A 12,350-nucleotide genomic window follows, 5' to 3' on the forward strand; every position below is an offset into this window, starting at 1 on the left:
TTCTCTTGAAAATGGGGTTCTTGCTTTAACAAGATTATACAGTTTACGGCAATTATACCATTTTACCCTTAATCAGCAAAAAACCTCAATAAGAACAAGCAATTTTTATGACATTTGTATGTTCATACAGTAGATGGAGGGTGGAAGCACCACCCACACAACAGACCAGCCCATCCTGAGGGCCTGCCCAGGGCTCCTCAGAGTGTCAAGCTCAACATGTGCCCCATCTCCAAAGGTGGACTTGTGTTGAACTTGAGGAACCAAGTGGTGAGTCTGATACGTAGAGAAGCAATGGAGAAAGAAACCAGTTTGGACTAGATGGGTGGGACACGACACAGGGGAACTTGCAACCAAAATGATGTAAGAGGAGGAAGGTGGATCCATGATGAGAAGAAGACAGACACACAGGGATAGGAATGTATTTCCATCACCTCACTCTGGCCCAGGTGAGAGGACCTCACACGTACGTCCTCCCCCAAGGCAGATGCTCCAATCATCCTCTCTCCAGCACAACAGAACAAAGCTTCTCCAAAACCTTGACTGCAGCAGCCCGGCCACGCCGAGGCAGCACCACAGGGCAGCCACACACAGCTCTCCACCTGGGGTGGGACACTTGGGTGTCCCAGCCATCCCAAGGGAGCAGGAACTCCAGCTTCACACAAACATCATTCCCTGAAGTAAGGAGCGGGGTCTTCTGGTCCGAAACACGTTGACATGGCAACCTTGTCAGCAAGACTCCCGCCCATGAAGACATCTTCCTCAAACAACTCTTGCTCCAACTCAGCAAGATGAACCAACATCCTAACCTACAATAACATCAGCACACCTTCTTCAGGTCCAACCTGATTGGGCATCAGCGAAGGAAACAAAATGAAGAGGTTGATTTTGCTACTTTTTTTTTTTGCTTCTGTTGGATGGATGCTGAAAGCCTAAAATGCTTTCTCACATGCAACAAGTTTCTTTGAAGGTCGTGGCCTTCTAAGCCAAGAGAACCAGGAGAACCACGCTATGACACACACCCAAATAGCGAGAGTTGGAAGGGGATTTACTCCCCCAACTACGCTGCCAGGAGTGAATACTTTTATTTTATTTATTTTTTTAATTTTTTCTAGGTTGGAAGGCACCTTAAAGATCATCTTGTCCAACCGTCAACCCAACTGACAAAAATAGACACCCACACAACAAACAAGGAGCATCATCACTAAACCATATCTCCCAGCACTACATCAACCCGTCTTTTGAACACCTCCAGGGATGGGGCCTCAACCACCTCCCTGGGCAGCCCATTCCAATGCCTGATGACCCTTTCAGTGAAAAAATGTTTCCTAATATCCAGCCTGAACCTCCCCTGGTGCAACTTGAGGCCATTTCCTCTCGTCCTGTCGCCTCTGACTTGGGAGAAGAGACCGACCCCCATCTCTCTATACCCTCCTTTCAGGGAGTTGTAGAGAGCGAGAAGGTCTCCCCTCAGCCTCCTCTTCTCCAGGCTGAATAACCCCAGCTCCCTCAGCCTCTCCTCATAAGAACTTATTCTCCAGACCCCTCACCAGCTTTGTTGCCCTTCTCTGGACCCGCTCCAGCCCCTCAATGTCTTTTTTATGGTAGGGGGCCCAAAACTGGACACAGTACTCGAGGTGAGGCCTCACCAGTGCCGAGTACAGGGGGACGATCACCTCTCGGGCCCTACTCCCCACACTGTTCCTGATACAGGTCAGGATGCTGGTGGCCTTCTTGGCCACCTGGGCACACTGCTGGCTCATGTTCAGCCCACAGGTGACCAACACCCCCAGGTCCTTTTCTGCCAGGCAGCTCCAGCCACTCTGCCCCCAGCCTGTAGCGCTGCCTGGGGTTGTTGTGACCGAAGTGCAGGACCTGGCACTTTCAGAAGATTTATTCCCCAGCAATGCCACTGGAGAAGCAGGTTGTGACGGGCTCCAGACCTACCCTGACAGATCATCTTTTTCTTGCCATATGGGATTTATCATCCCGGGTTCTCCCAAGAACAAGAGATGCTTCCTATAAAAGGCAGCCGCGGTGCAAATTCTTCGCGTACTGACGCAGCCAGCTCCTTCCAGAGCCTTTTGTGGTAGGACATCCAGCCTCCCTCTTGCGTTCGCTCTCCCTGAGGAGTTTATAATAAATACATTTTAAATACTTCTGTGATCCAGCAGGTCCCTTCTGCTCTGAGACACCTGGGACATGAACCAAGAAGCACCCCAGCAGCCCACAGATTTATTTATCTGTGTCTGCATGGGATGATGGTGAAACCAAACTGAAGAACCCCCCCGGAGCGAGACCCAAGGAGAAGCTCCAGCCCAGCACCAGCCAGCAGACACCACATCCCACCCCACGAGCAACCAACATTAATTTTCACATTTCTTGTCGGGTCTCCAAAACCTACCCCATTCCTCTCCACTCCCTACAGTGAAGACCTGTTGGACATCACCCTCTCAGTGAGATGACACCTTCTTCTGGGTGTAATTCTTCTGTCTCAGCCTATCTGGGGCTGAGCAGAGAGGAACAGTATGTGGTGAAACCCTCCATCATCACCTCCTTCATGCTGCTTGCCTGCTGTCTTCTCCAAGCTGGCCTTTGCAAAGCCATGGGGAAGGAAGTCCCTTCAGCCCCAGACCTGGGAGGTGAGGAATGCCTTGACTGCATGGCCCAAGCGGTGTAGGACAACTCTCCTACTTCTTATCAGTACCTTCACAGAATCACAGAATCTTCTAGGTTGGAAGGGACCTTAAAGATCATCTTGTCCAACCATCAACCTAACTGACAAAAATAGACACCCACACAACAAACAAGGAGCATCATCACTAAACCAGACCTCCCAGCACTACATCAACCCCTCTTTTGAACACCTCCAGGGATGGGGCCTCAACCACCTCCCTGGGCAGCCCATTCCAATGGCTGAGAACCCTTTCAGTGAAAAAATGTTTCCTAATATCCAGCCTGAACCTCCCCTGGTGTAACTTGAGGCCATTTCCTCTTGTCCTGTCGCCTGTGACTTGGGAGAAGAGACTGACCCCCACCTCTCTACACCCTCCTTTCAGGGAGTTGTAGAGGGCAATAAGGTCTCCCCTCAGCCTCCTCTTCTCCAGGCTGAATAACCCCAGCTCCCTCAGCCTCTCCTCATAAGACTTAATCTCCAGACCCCTCACCATCTTTGTCGCCCTTCTCTGGACCCGCTCCAGCCCCTCAATGTCTTTTTTATGGTAGGGGGCCCAAAACTGGACACAGCACTCAAGGTGAGGCCTCACCAGTGCCCAGTACAGGGGGACAGGTCAGGTGAAACCTTCCACGTGCTTTACCTCTGCAAATAACCATCTGCCAGCTTACACTCCAGCAGCTCTACAGCCAGAAGGACCTTTGACCGTCTGCGTTTGGGGTTTGACCTCCTGCCTATCAGCACATCCACGGGCAGCGGGCAGCCGACTCGCTTCCCAACATCTCCTTTTAATGAGCTCCTTCAGCAGCAATATTTTTTTCCTCTCCTAATCCAGCCAGTTTCCAACGAGAAGTAATTAGCAACGTGTCTTTCCGACGCGGCGAGAGCATCTCAGGGAATGAAAGCAGCAGTTTATCTTCATCGCCGGCGGCAACATCCAGCTTTAACAAACACCCAGCAAAGGGCAGGAACAGTTACTATGGAAAATGAAAGCGATGGAGATGAACCACGACTCCCTCCATCCAGGTCTTATCGTGTCTCTGTGAGCACAGATGAAGCATCACGTGGAGGGTTTGGATCTATTTTTTTTCCATCCGCCAAAATAATATAAATTATTACCATCCTGGATCTCATCCTGTTCTAATTAAAATGTAAACACCTCCCAAAACCACAGCGAGCGTCTGCTGCTGGCACCAGCCTTGGGCTTTTCGGATACTGATGCATCCGTGGCTGGCTGAGCATTTTATAGATTTCATCAGCCCCTCCAGTCTCAGCTCTGGTTTCTGGTACCTGGTGATGCAGAAAAACCCCAAGTGACAGGAAAAAAAAAAGCCCAACAGCTGCCACGTTGCGGTGCCATCCCCGAGCCTGGCATGCCACAGAGCGGGCCAACGCCAGAGCGCATCAAAACAGAGCTATTCAAATAAACACAGAAATACATCGGGGGGGAGGAAAAAAACAAAGGAGAGAGCCAGGAGACAACCGAGCACAAAAAGCCACAGAATCCAACCCAAAGCAGCCGCCTCGATGCAGAGATCCAGCAAGGAAGGGAGAGAATTAATCGGAAAGCCAGAAATCCCTTGTTCTCAGCCAGATAATTTATTACATAGCTTCACTGCAATAAGGGTGATTTATTTTTTTTTTTGGTGGATGGGAAGTGAACTTGTTTTTTTCTTTTATAAAAAAAAACAACACCACAAAGCCTCGTCACCTTTAGAAAACAAAGTCTTTTTGTGTGTCAAATCCGTGCACGAGGTTGGAGCGGTTTCCGTCCAGATGGGCTTCCTCGCCTGAGGCGGGGAGGGATGTTACCGTTGGCTTGAGGTGGATGTTGCCAAGAAAAAGAAAGGAAAAACCAGCACACAGCTAAGAAAACCACCCTCTGAACTTCAGGAGGTGGGATTATGGCCCATCTGATGGACATCAGGCCCATCCCGTGGTGGGATGCTCCTCTACGTTGGGATTGCCAGGGCAGGAGGTCGGCTGGAGCGTCGCTCCGGCTGCAGCACAACAGCAAAGCACACTGATTTTAATACACATTTGATCCATGGAAATACATCAGCATTTCTAGAATCAGTATTTCTAGAAATAAAACCTGAACCAAGTCATAAAAAACCCACAACCCCCAAATCAAGAGGAGCCTGAGTTTTAAAACCTATTTCTGCCTTGGCTGATAATACAAACTGGGACTTGAGTCAGACTTAATCCCTTTTCACGTTCCCCTGCTCCTACAAAAATTTAACGGAACGAGAGCCCCCGTTACATCTTCTCCTTGTTATTTTTCACCTTTCCAAAGGAAACGTCAAGAAGTAAAAATATTTGAGGAAACAGCCAAAAAAAGCTCAGATTTCACACGTGCTCCACGATCGCCTCTTCGGAGCTGCGCTGTTTCTCCTTCGAGAGCAGGAATTCATAGAATTACAGAATGGTTTGGGTTGGAAGGGACCTTGAAGATCACTGAGTTGCAACCCCCCCGCCCTGGGCAGGGACACCTCCCACCACACCAGGTTGCTCCAAGCCCCATCCAACCTGGCCTTGAACCCCTCCAGGGATGGGGCAGCCACAGCTTCTCGGGGCAACCTGGGCCAGGCTCTCACCACCCTCACAGCAAAGAAGTTCTTCCCCACATCTCATCTCAATCTCCCCTCTTTCAGTGTCAAACCCTTCCCCCTCGTCCTATGGCTCCCCTCCCTGATCCAGAGTCCCTCCCCATCTCTCCTGGAGCCCCTCGAGGGACTGGAAGGGGCTCTAAGATCTCCCTGGAGCCTTCTCTTCTCCAGGCTGAGCATGCACTCAACAAGTGGCCGAATCGCCACAGAGGGTAGGTGAACCCTCGTGTCTCACCAGTCCTTGACCTCCTCCTTTTCTCTCATTGTCCAAGTTGGGGAATTTCTAGTGATCTCATAGTGCATGTGCAAAGTGTGTGAGCTGGTGGTGTATGGTCTCCAGCCAGGATGAGGTTGAAGGACACACGGCTGCTTGCCATGTTGTACTTGCTCCAGGGATTGACCACTATCTGGAAGCAGCCAGGTTTTCAAGGTGGCACCTTTCATGACATGCCTGCTACTCCTCAGATGTTTATCACGGATCGTGAGCCATCAATTCCTGGAGTAAAAGGTCTTGGGAGATGTTCCGCCTTCTCTTCTCCAGGCTGAACCCCCCCAACTCTCTCAGCCTGTCCTCACAGCAGAGGGGCTCCAGCCCACGAAGCCTCTTTGTAGCCTCCTCTGAAGGCATGAACGAAGGTGTTCTCCTGCCAAGAGAGCTTGCCCACACGTGTGCCCCCCCTATAACGCACGCAGCGAGTAGCAATCCTCAGGCAACCAATGCCTGCATAGAATCATAGAATCATTGAGGTTGGAAGAGACCCTTGGGATCATCGAGTCCAACCACCTACCCTACTCTACAAAGTCCTCCCCTACACCATGTCCCTCAGCACTGCATCTAAACGGCCCTTAAACACATCCAGGGATGGGGACTCCAACCACCTCCCTGGGCAGCCTGTTCCAATGCCCCACCACTCTTTCGGTGAAAAATTCTTTCCTAATGTTCAATCTAAACCTGCCCTGTTGGAGCTTGTTGCTGGAGCATGTTGCCCAGCTCCTCCACAAATCCCGGGGGGATGAGCCCCAATCCCGTGGAGCTCTCCTCAGGCCAAGAGCACAGCCCACCTCCGAAATAAAAGGGTTATAACAACCAGCTGATCCACACACTTTGCAGCCCCACGTTTCGCCGCCGGCACCGGTCGCCACGTACCGTTCTTTCAACAAAGAACCGAAGGGGGAACCATTATGGGGAAGGAAATCTTTTCTTTCCAAGCATCCAGGCAATCTAATGGGCACTTGGGCTGTGAAAAGCCCTTGTAATCCTAAAAGACACAGCCAACTCTACGTTGAGATGTCAACCCGCTGAAGTAATCCATCCCGTGGGTCGCTGCCGGAGGGGAGGGATGGGGAGGGAGCGGCGTCCCCCCCAGGTCAGCAGCGGGGCAGGCCCCAGGGTGTTTAATCCCCATTAAACCGTGCCCGTAGTTTGCTGGCAAAGAGCATTTTTTGCATCTGTAGCCTGGCTTTTAGCGGCATTCAGAGGACATTTTTGGCCACCGGCCAAAAATCTGGGGTTGCCACTCGGGATGGATGGATGGAGGGGAGTTAATGCTAGGAGGAGCCAGCTGGTCCTCTCCTCCTGGGAATCATAGTTTTGGGTTGGAAGGGATCTTAAAGACCATCTAGTCCAACCCCCCTGCCATGAGCAGGGACATCTTCAACTAGACCAGGTTCCTCAAAGCCCACTCCAACCTGGCCTTCAACACCTCATAGGTTTGGGTTGGAAGGGATCTTAAAGACCATCTAGTTCCACCCCCCTGCCACGAGCAGGGACATCTTCAACTAGACCAGGTTCCTCAAAGCCCACTCCAACCTGGCCTTCAACACCTCATAGGTTTGGGTTGGAAGGGATCTTAAAGACCATCTAGTTCCACCCCCCTGCCACGAGCAGGGACATCTTCAACTAGACCAGGTTCCTCAAAGCCCACTCCAACCTGGCCTTCAACACCTCATAGGTTTGGGTTGGAAGGGACCTTAAAGACCATCTAGTTCCAACCCCCTGCCATGAGCATGGACATCTTCAACTAGACCAGGTTCCTCAAAGCTCCCTCCAACCTGGCCTTCAGCACCTCATAGGTTTGGGTTGGAAGGGATCTTAAAGACCATCTAGTTCCACCCCGCTGCCACGAGCAGGGACATCTTCAACTAGGCCAGGTTCCTCAAAGCCCCCTCCAACCTGGCCTTCAACACCTCACAGGTTTGGGTTGGAAGGGATCTTAAAGACCATCTAGTTCCACCCCCCTGCCATGAGCAGGGAAATCTTCAACTAGGCCAGGTTCCTCAAAGCCCCCTCCAACCTGGCCTTCAACACCTCATAGGTTTGGGTTGGAAGGGATCTTAAAGACCATCTAGTTCCAACCCCCCTGCCACGAGCATGGACATCTTCAACTAGACCAGGTTCCTCAAAGCTCCCTCCAACCTGACCTTCAACACTTCCAGAGATGGGGCAGCCACAGCTTCTCTGGGCAACCTGGGCCAGGCTCTCACCACGCTCAGCATAAAATATTTCTTCCTTCTATCTTATCTAAATCTTCCCTATTTTAGTTTCAAACCATTAAAAATGCCAAAAATTTGTCCCCATCTTTCTTATAGGCCTCATTTAAGTACTGAAAGGCCACAATAAGGTCTCCCTGGAGCCTCCTCTCCTCTTCTCCAGGCTGGACCCCCCAGCTCTCTCAGCCTGTCCTCACAGCAGAGGGGCTCCAGCCCTCCCAGCATCTCCATGGCCTCCTCTGACCCTGCTCCAACAGGTCCCTGTCCTTCTGCTGTTGGTGGCCCCAGAGCTGGAGGAAGCACTGCAGGGGGGTCTCCCCAGAGCAGAGCAGAGGGGCAGAATCCCCCCCCTTGCCCTGCTGGCCACACTGCTGGGGATGCAGCCCAGGATGCGGGGGGCTTTCTGGGCTGCCAAAGCACATTGTCAGCTCACGTTGAGCTTCTCAACCACCAGTAGCCCAAGTCCTTCTCAGCAGGTCTGCTTTCCATCCCCTCATAGAATCATAGAATCATTCAGGTTGGAAGAGACCCTTGGGATCATCAAGTCCAACCATCTATCCTACTCTACAAAGTCCTCCCCTACACCATGTCCCTTAGCACTGCACTCATCCCCCAGCCTGTATTGATCTTGCACTTGGCTTTGTTGAACCTCAAGAGATTCGCATCCTCATGGAATCTCACCTCCATCCCCACCCATTCCTTCCCTTCATCACTGCTTTTCTCTTCTTTGGGAATGAAGCTCTTCTGTGCGACGAGGCTGGGAGCAGGAGAGCCTCAAGGTGGCCCCCTTCTTCAAAGTCTTTGAAAAATGAAATGGAAGAATGATGCTTTTTGCAGCATCAGCCACCTTCTGCACCACAGAGAAAAAGCAAATTATCCCTGGGTTCCTGCAGCTCTGACCAAGGGGAACAACCCTTCCCGGCCTCGGATCCGGCAACGTTTGGGCTTGGGTTACGTGAGCAAATCAAGGAATAGATTTTCAAGGAGAGAGAATTCCCTACGACCCAAGCCTGGCTCACTCGTAGAGGAGGCCTTTGACACGGTCCCCCACAACATCCTGATTGCCAAATTGGAGGGGTAAGGATTTGATGGGTGGACTGTTCAGTGGATAAGGAACGGGCTGGATGGTCGCATCCAGAGGGTGGTACTCAATGGCTCAAAGTCCAGATGGAGACCAGTCACAAGTGGTGTTCCTCAAGGGTCCGTGCTGGGGCCAATACTGTTTAACATTTTTATCAATGATATAGACAGGGAGATTAAAGGCACCATCAGCAAGTTTGCGGACGATCCCAAGCTGTGTGGTGTTGTCGATCCACCAGAGGGATGGCATGTCATCCAAAAGGACCTGGACAGGCTGGAGAGGTGGGCCCAGGTGAACCTCACGAGGTTCAACAAGAGCAAATGCAAGGTTCTGCACCTGGGCCGGAACAATCCTCACCACCAATACAAACTAGGGGGTGAGGGATTGGAAAGCAGCCCTGAGGAAAGGGACTTGGGGGTGCTGGTGGAGGAGAAGCTGGACATGAGCAGGCAGTGGGCAGCTGCAGCCCAGAAGGCCAATCCCATCCTGGGCTGCATCAAAAGATGCGTTGCCAGCAGGTCCAGAGAGGGGATTCTTCAACTTTATTCTGCTCTGGTGAGACCTCACCTGGAGTATTGTGTGCAGGTCTGGAGCCCTCAATAGAAGAAGGACATGGACCTGCTGGAGAGGGTCCAGAGGAGGGCCACAAGGATGATCAGGGGGATGGAGCACCTCTGCTACGAGGACAGGCTGAGGGAGCTGGGGTTGTTCAGCCCGGAGAAGAGGAGGCTCCGGGGAGACCTAATAGCAGCCTTCCAGTACCTGAAGGGAGCCTACAGGAAGGCTGGGGAGAACCTGTTTAGAAAGGCCTGCAGTGACAGGACGAGGGGCAATGGCTTCAAGCTGGAGGGGAACAGCTTTAGACTGGAGATGAGGAGAGGGTTCTTCACTGTGAGGGTGGTGGAGCACTGGAACAGGTTGCCCAGGGAGGTGGTTGAGGCCCCTTCCCTGGAGATATTCAAGGAGAGGCTCGACGAGGCCCTGGGCAACCTGGTCTAGTTGGGGGTGTCCCTGCTGACTGTGGGGAGGTTGGACTAGATGACCCTTGGAGGTCCCTTCCGGCCTGGGCAATTCTATGATTCTATGATCTCTGTGCCTTCTGCCCAGCACAAGCTGCTCGGCTGGAACCGGGAAGAAAAATAATCCAGTCAAACTCTGCCATTTTGCAGAAAAAAGGGAAAATAAACAACTTACTACACCCCTCATTGAGCTAAACCCATCTGAACAACTCCACGCACAGATAAGTATATATTCAAGAGATTTTCCTGAATTTTTGATTACCTCAGTGCTAAAAAAACCAACCCAAAAACCAACCTAAAAAACCCCACTCAACACCCACAAACAAATAAAATTTCAAAAAACTGCTTTTGGATCCTGGACCTCCGGTTCCTCCACTCATTTTCAAATGTTTAAGTTATAAAATAAGCAGCAGATTGGCTTCTACATCATGGCCAACCCAGGAGCAGCAGTCGAGGACCTTATCAGTTCCCAAACAGGCAGCATCCACGGCACTGCCATCGATGAGATCTTCTAAATATTCCAGTGGAAAAGAACAAGAATTTGGGAAATTGGCAATTCTGTACACGCAGAAGGAAAAGAAGTCCCTTCCTCATAATGAATCTGGTCTAATAATAATAAATTAAGAGGTCGGGAAGCAAATGAAGCCCTGGGGAAAGACGAGGGGACAGGGAACCTTGAGGGGTTGGTGGTCAACACCACGCCAGCAGGTCCACCATGACAAGGAATGGGGGACATCAACTTCACAAAAACTGAGCTTTCTAGGATGCTGTCCCTGCTTGTGGATTCGTCCAGATTTAAATATACTAATAAAAGAGCTGCAGCCTCTTGCAAAAACAAGGAAAAAGCCATGAGCAGCATCTCCCATGTCCTATCTACACGTTGAACCTTCTCCTTGGGAAAGAAGGACAGAGCCCAACATACACTCCAGCAAGGTGTCCAACCCTCACACATGAAATGACAGGTTTTTGACCCAGGACCGAGTAGACTGCCAAAGCTTTCCCTTCCCATGGAGGACACATTGTCCTCCTTAGCTCCTTCTCCTGGCCATATGGACTGGACGTGCTCTAGGCAGCGGGTTTCCATGCATTGCATTACGGAGAAGCGATTCTCACTCCAACCAGAGGGACCATCCAAATTAAACTTGGCTCCCTGAGATTGCTGTGGGCCATGGACATCATCTAAGACACCTCTCACCTCTTGGGAAGATGCTCTTGCAGACCCTAAATCCATTTTTCAGCCTACAAGGACCTCCTGCATGTCCTCCTATGTTGTTTCTGATACTGATGGGCTCCAGCTCAGCATGGACCCACCACGGTGGCCAAAACCCCAGCTCAACCCTGGATGGAGGGGGGTGATCAAGCCCTTCTCAAGCTTCGTTTTGCCCAATCAGCGTGGACTGAGCCCACGGGCTCCTCTAAATTCCATCCTCAGCTTTTAGCTCCTTCCAGCAGCCCATGGGACAGCTTGAATCAATTCACCAGGATAACGCACTTCCCTCAAGGAACCGGCCAGCAAATACCAAGGAAAGCATCTCCCCAGACAGGAATTTTTGGGAGTTACTGGCCAACCACCAGCCTCCTTTTTTTTGAGGCTTCAAGTTGCATTTTTTCCACAATCACTCCCAGACTATCGCTCTGCTCGTTGGACGCAGCCACAAATCTCCCCAAAAGTCCTTCCTGGGTGGCCCCACTCCCCTTTTGGTTATTTCTCCCCAAAATCGCAGAAGGTGATGAGAAACCAGCAATGGGAAGAAGAGGAACCTGCCAAACCCCAGGGGGTAAAGAAGCTGCAAGGATTTGCACAGCTACATTTATGGCCCAGGGGACCGCCGGGTTTAATTAATAAGAGGTAAATGAAGCAGCTCAGCTGTGCCGAGCCCCGGCAGGCAGGAGGAGGAGGAGGACAGGGAGGTTTTCTTTAACACAAAGCAAACGGAGAGACAGGTACTTCCAGGACACGATAGTTGACCTATTTTGAGATGAACACGAGATCAAGGGAGCTTTGGGAGTGGCTGTTTACTTACACCAGCAGCAACGACAGTCTAGACGACTGGCCCAGATCAAGACAGCTGACGTTCAACCTTGGGATCCACCAACCCCGTGTCCTAACGTGCCCTACTAACAGTGTCCTTGGCGCCAGTCCCTTCTGCAAACCCCAGCTCTCGAGAGCCCCACTGAGCCCTGGCAAAAGCGGGGACAAGAACCTCAAGCTCGTCCCAAAAATTCTCCTCGAGCTGCTCCTTGTGTCCAAATGCTCCATCCATCATGGACCCAAGTGTGGCATGATTGGGATGTCTTGCTGGCTCCTCCACCATGCCCTGTTTCATCCTCTTGGAAAAACACAACAAGCCCTGGTAGGACTTCGGCCACAAAGATGGTCCGAGGGCTGGAGCCCCTCTGCTGTGAGGACAGGTTGAAAGTGTTGGGGGGGTTCAGCCTGGAGAAGAGAAGGCTCTGAGGAGACCTTAGAGCCCCTTCCA

The 12,350-nt window shown here is 51.4% G+C and overlaps 1 protein-coding gene across 3 annotated transcripts in view; it reads right to left on the bottom strand.

The window, feature by feature from the left end:
* CTIF (CBP80/20-dependent translation initiation factor) overlaps window positions 1-1,964 on the bottom strand; it is a 153,554-nt gene extending 151,590 nt beyond the window's left edge. Inside the window, exon 1 of one of the 3 annotated variants that reach the window (XM_014960811.1) lies at window positions 1,945-1,964. The gene's annotated coding sequence lies outside the window, so the exon portion shown is untranslated. The remainder of the gene's footprint in view (window positions 1-1,944) is intronic. The other 2 variants (XM_014960810.1, XM_014960812.1) reach the window with 2 other exon arrangements.
* Between the last annotated feature and the right edge of the window lie 10,386 nt (window positions 1,965-12,350).

The sequence above is a fragment of the Calidris pugnax genome, unplaced genomic scaffold (genome assembly GCF_001431845.1).
Source record: "Calidris pugnax isolate Ruff unplaced genomic scaffold, ASM143184v1 scaffold150, whole genome shotgun sequence".
Lineage (NCBI taxonomy): Eukaryota > Metazoa > Chordata > Aves > Charadriiformes > Scolopacidae > Calidris > Calidris pugnax.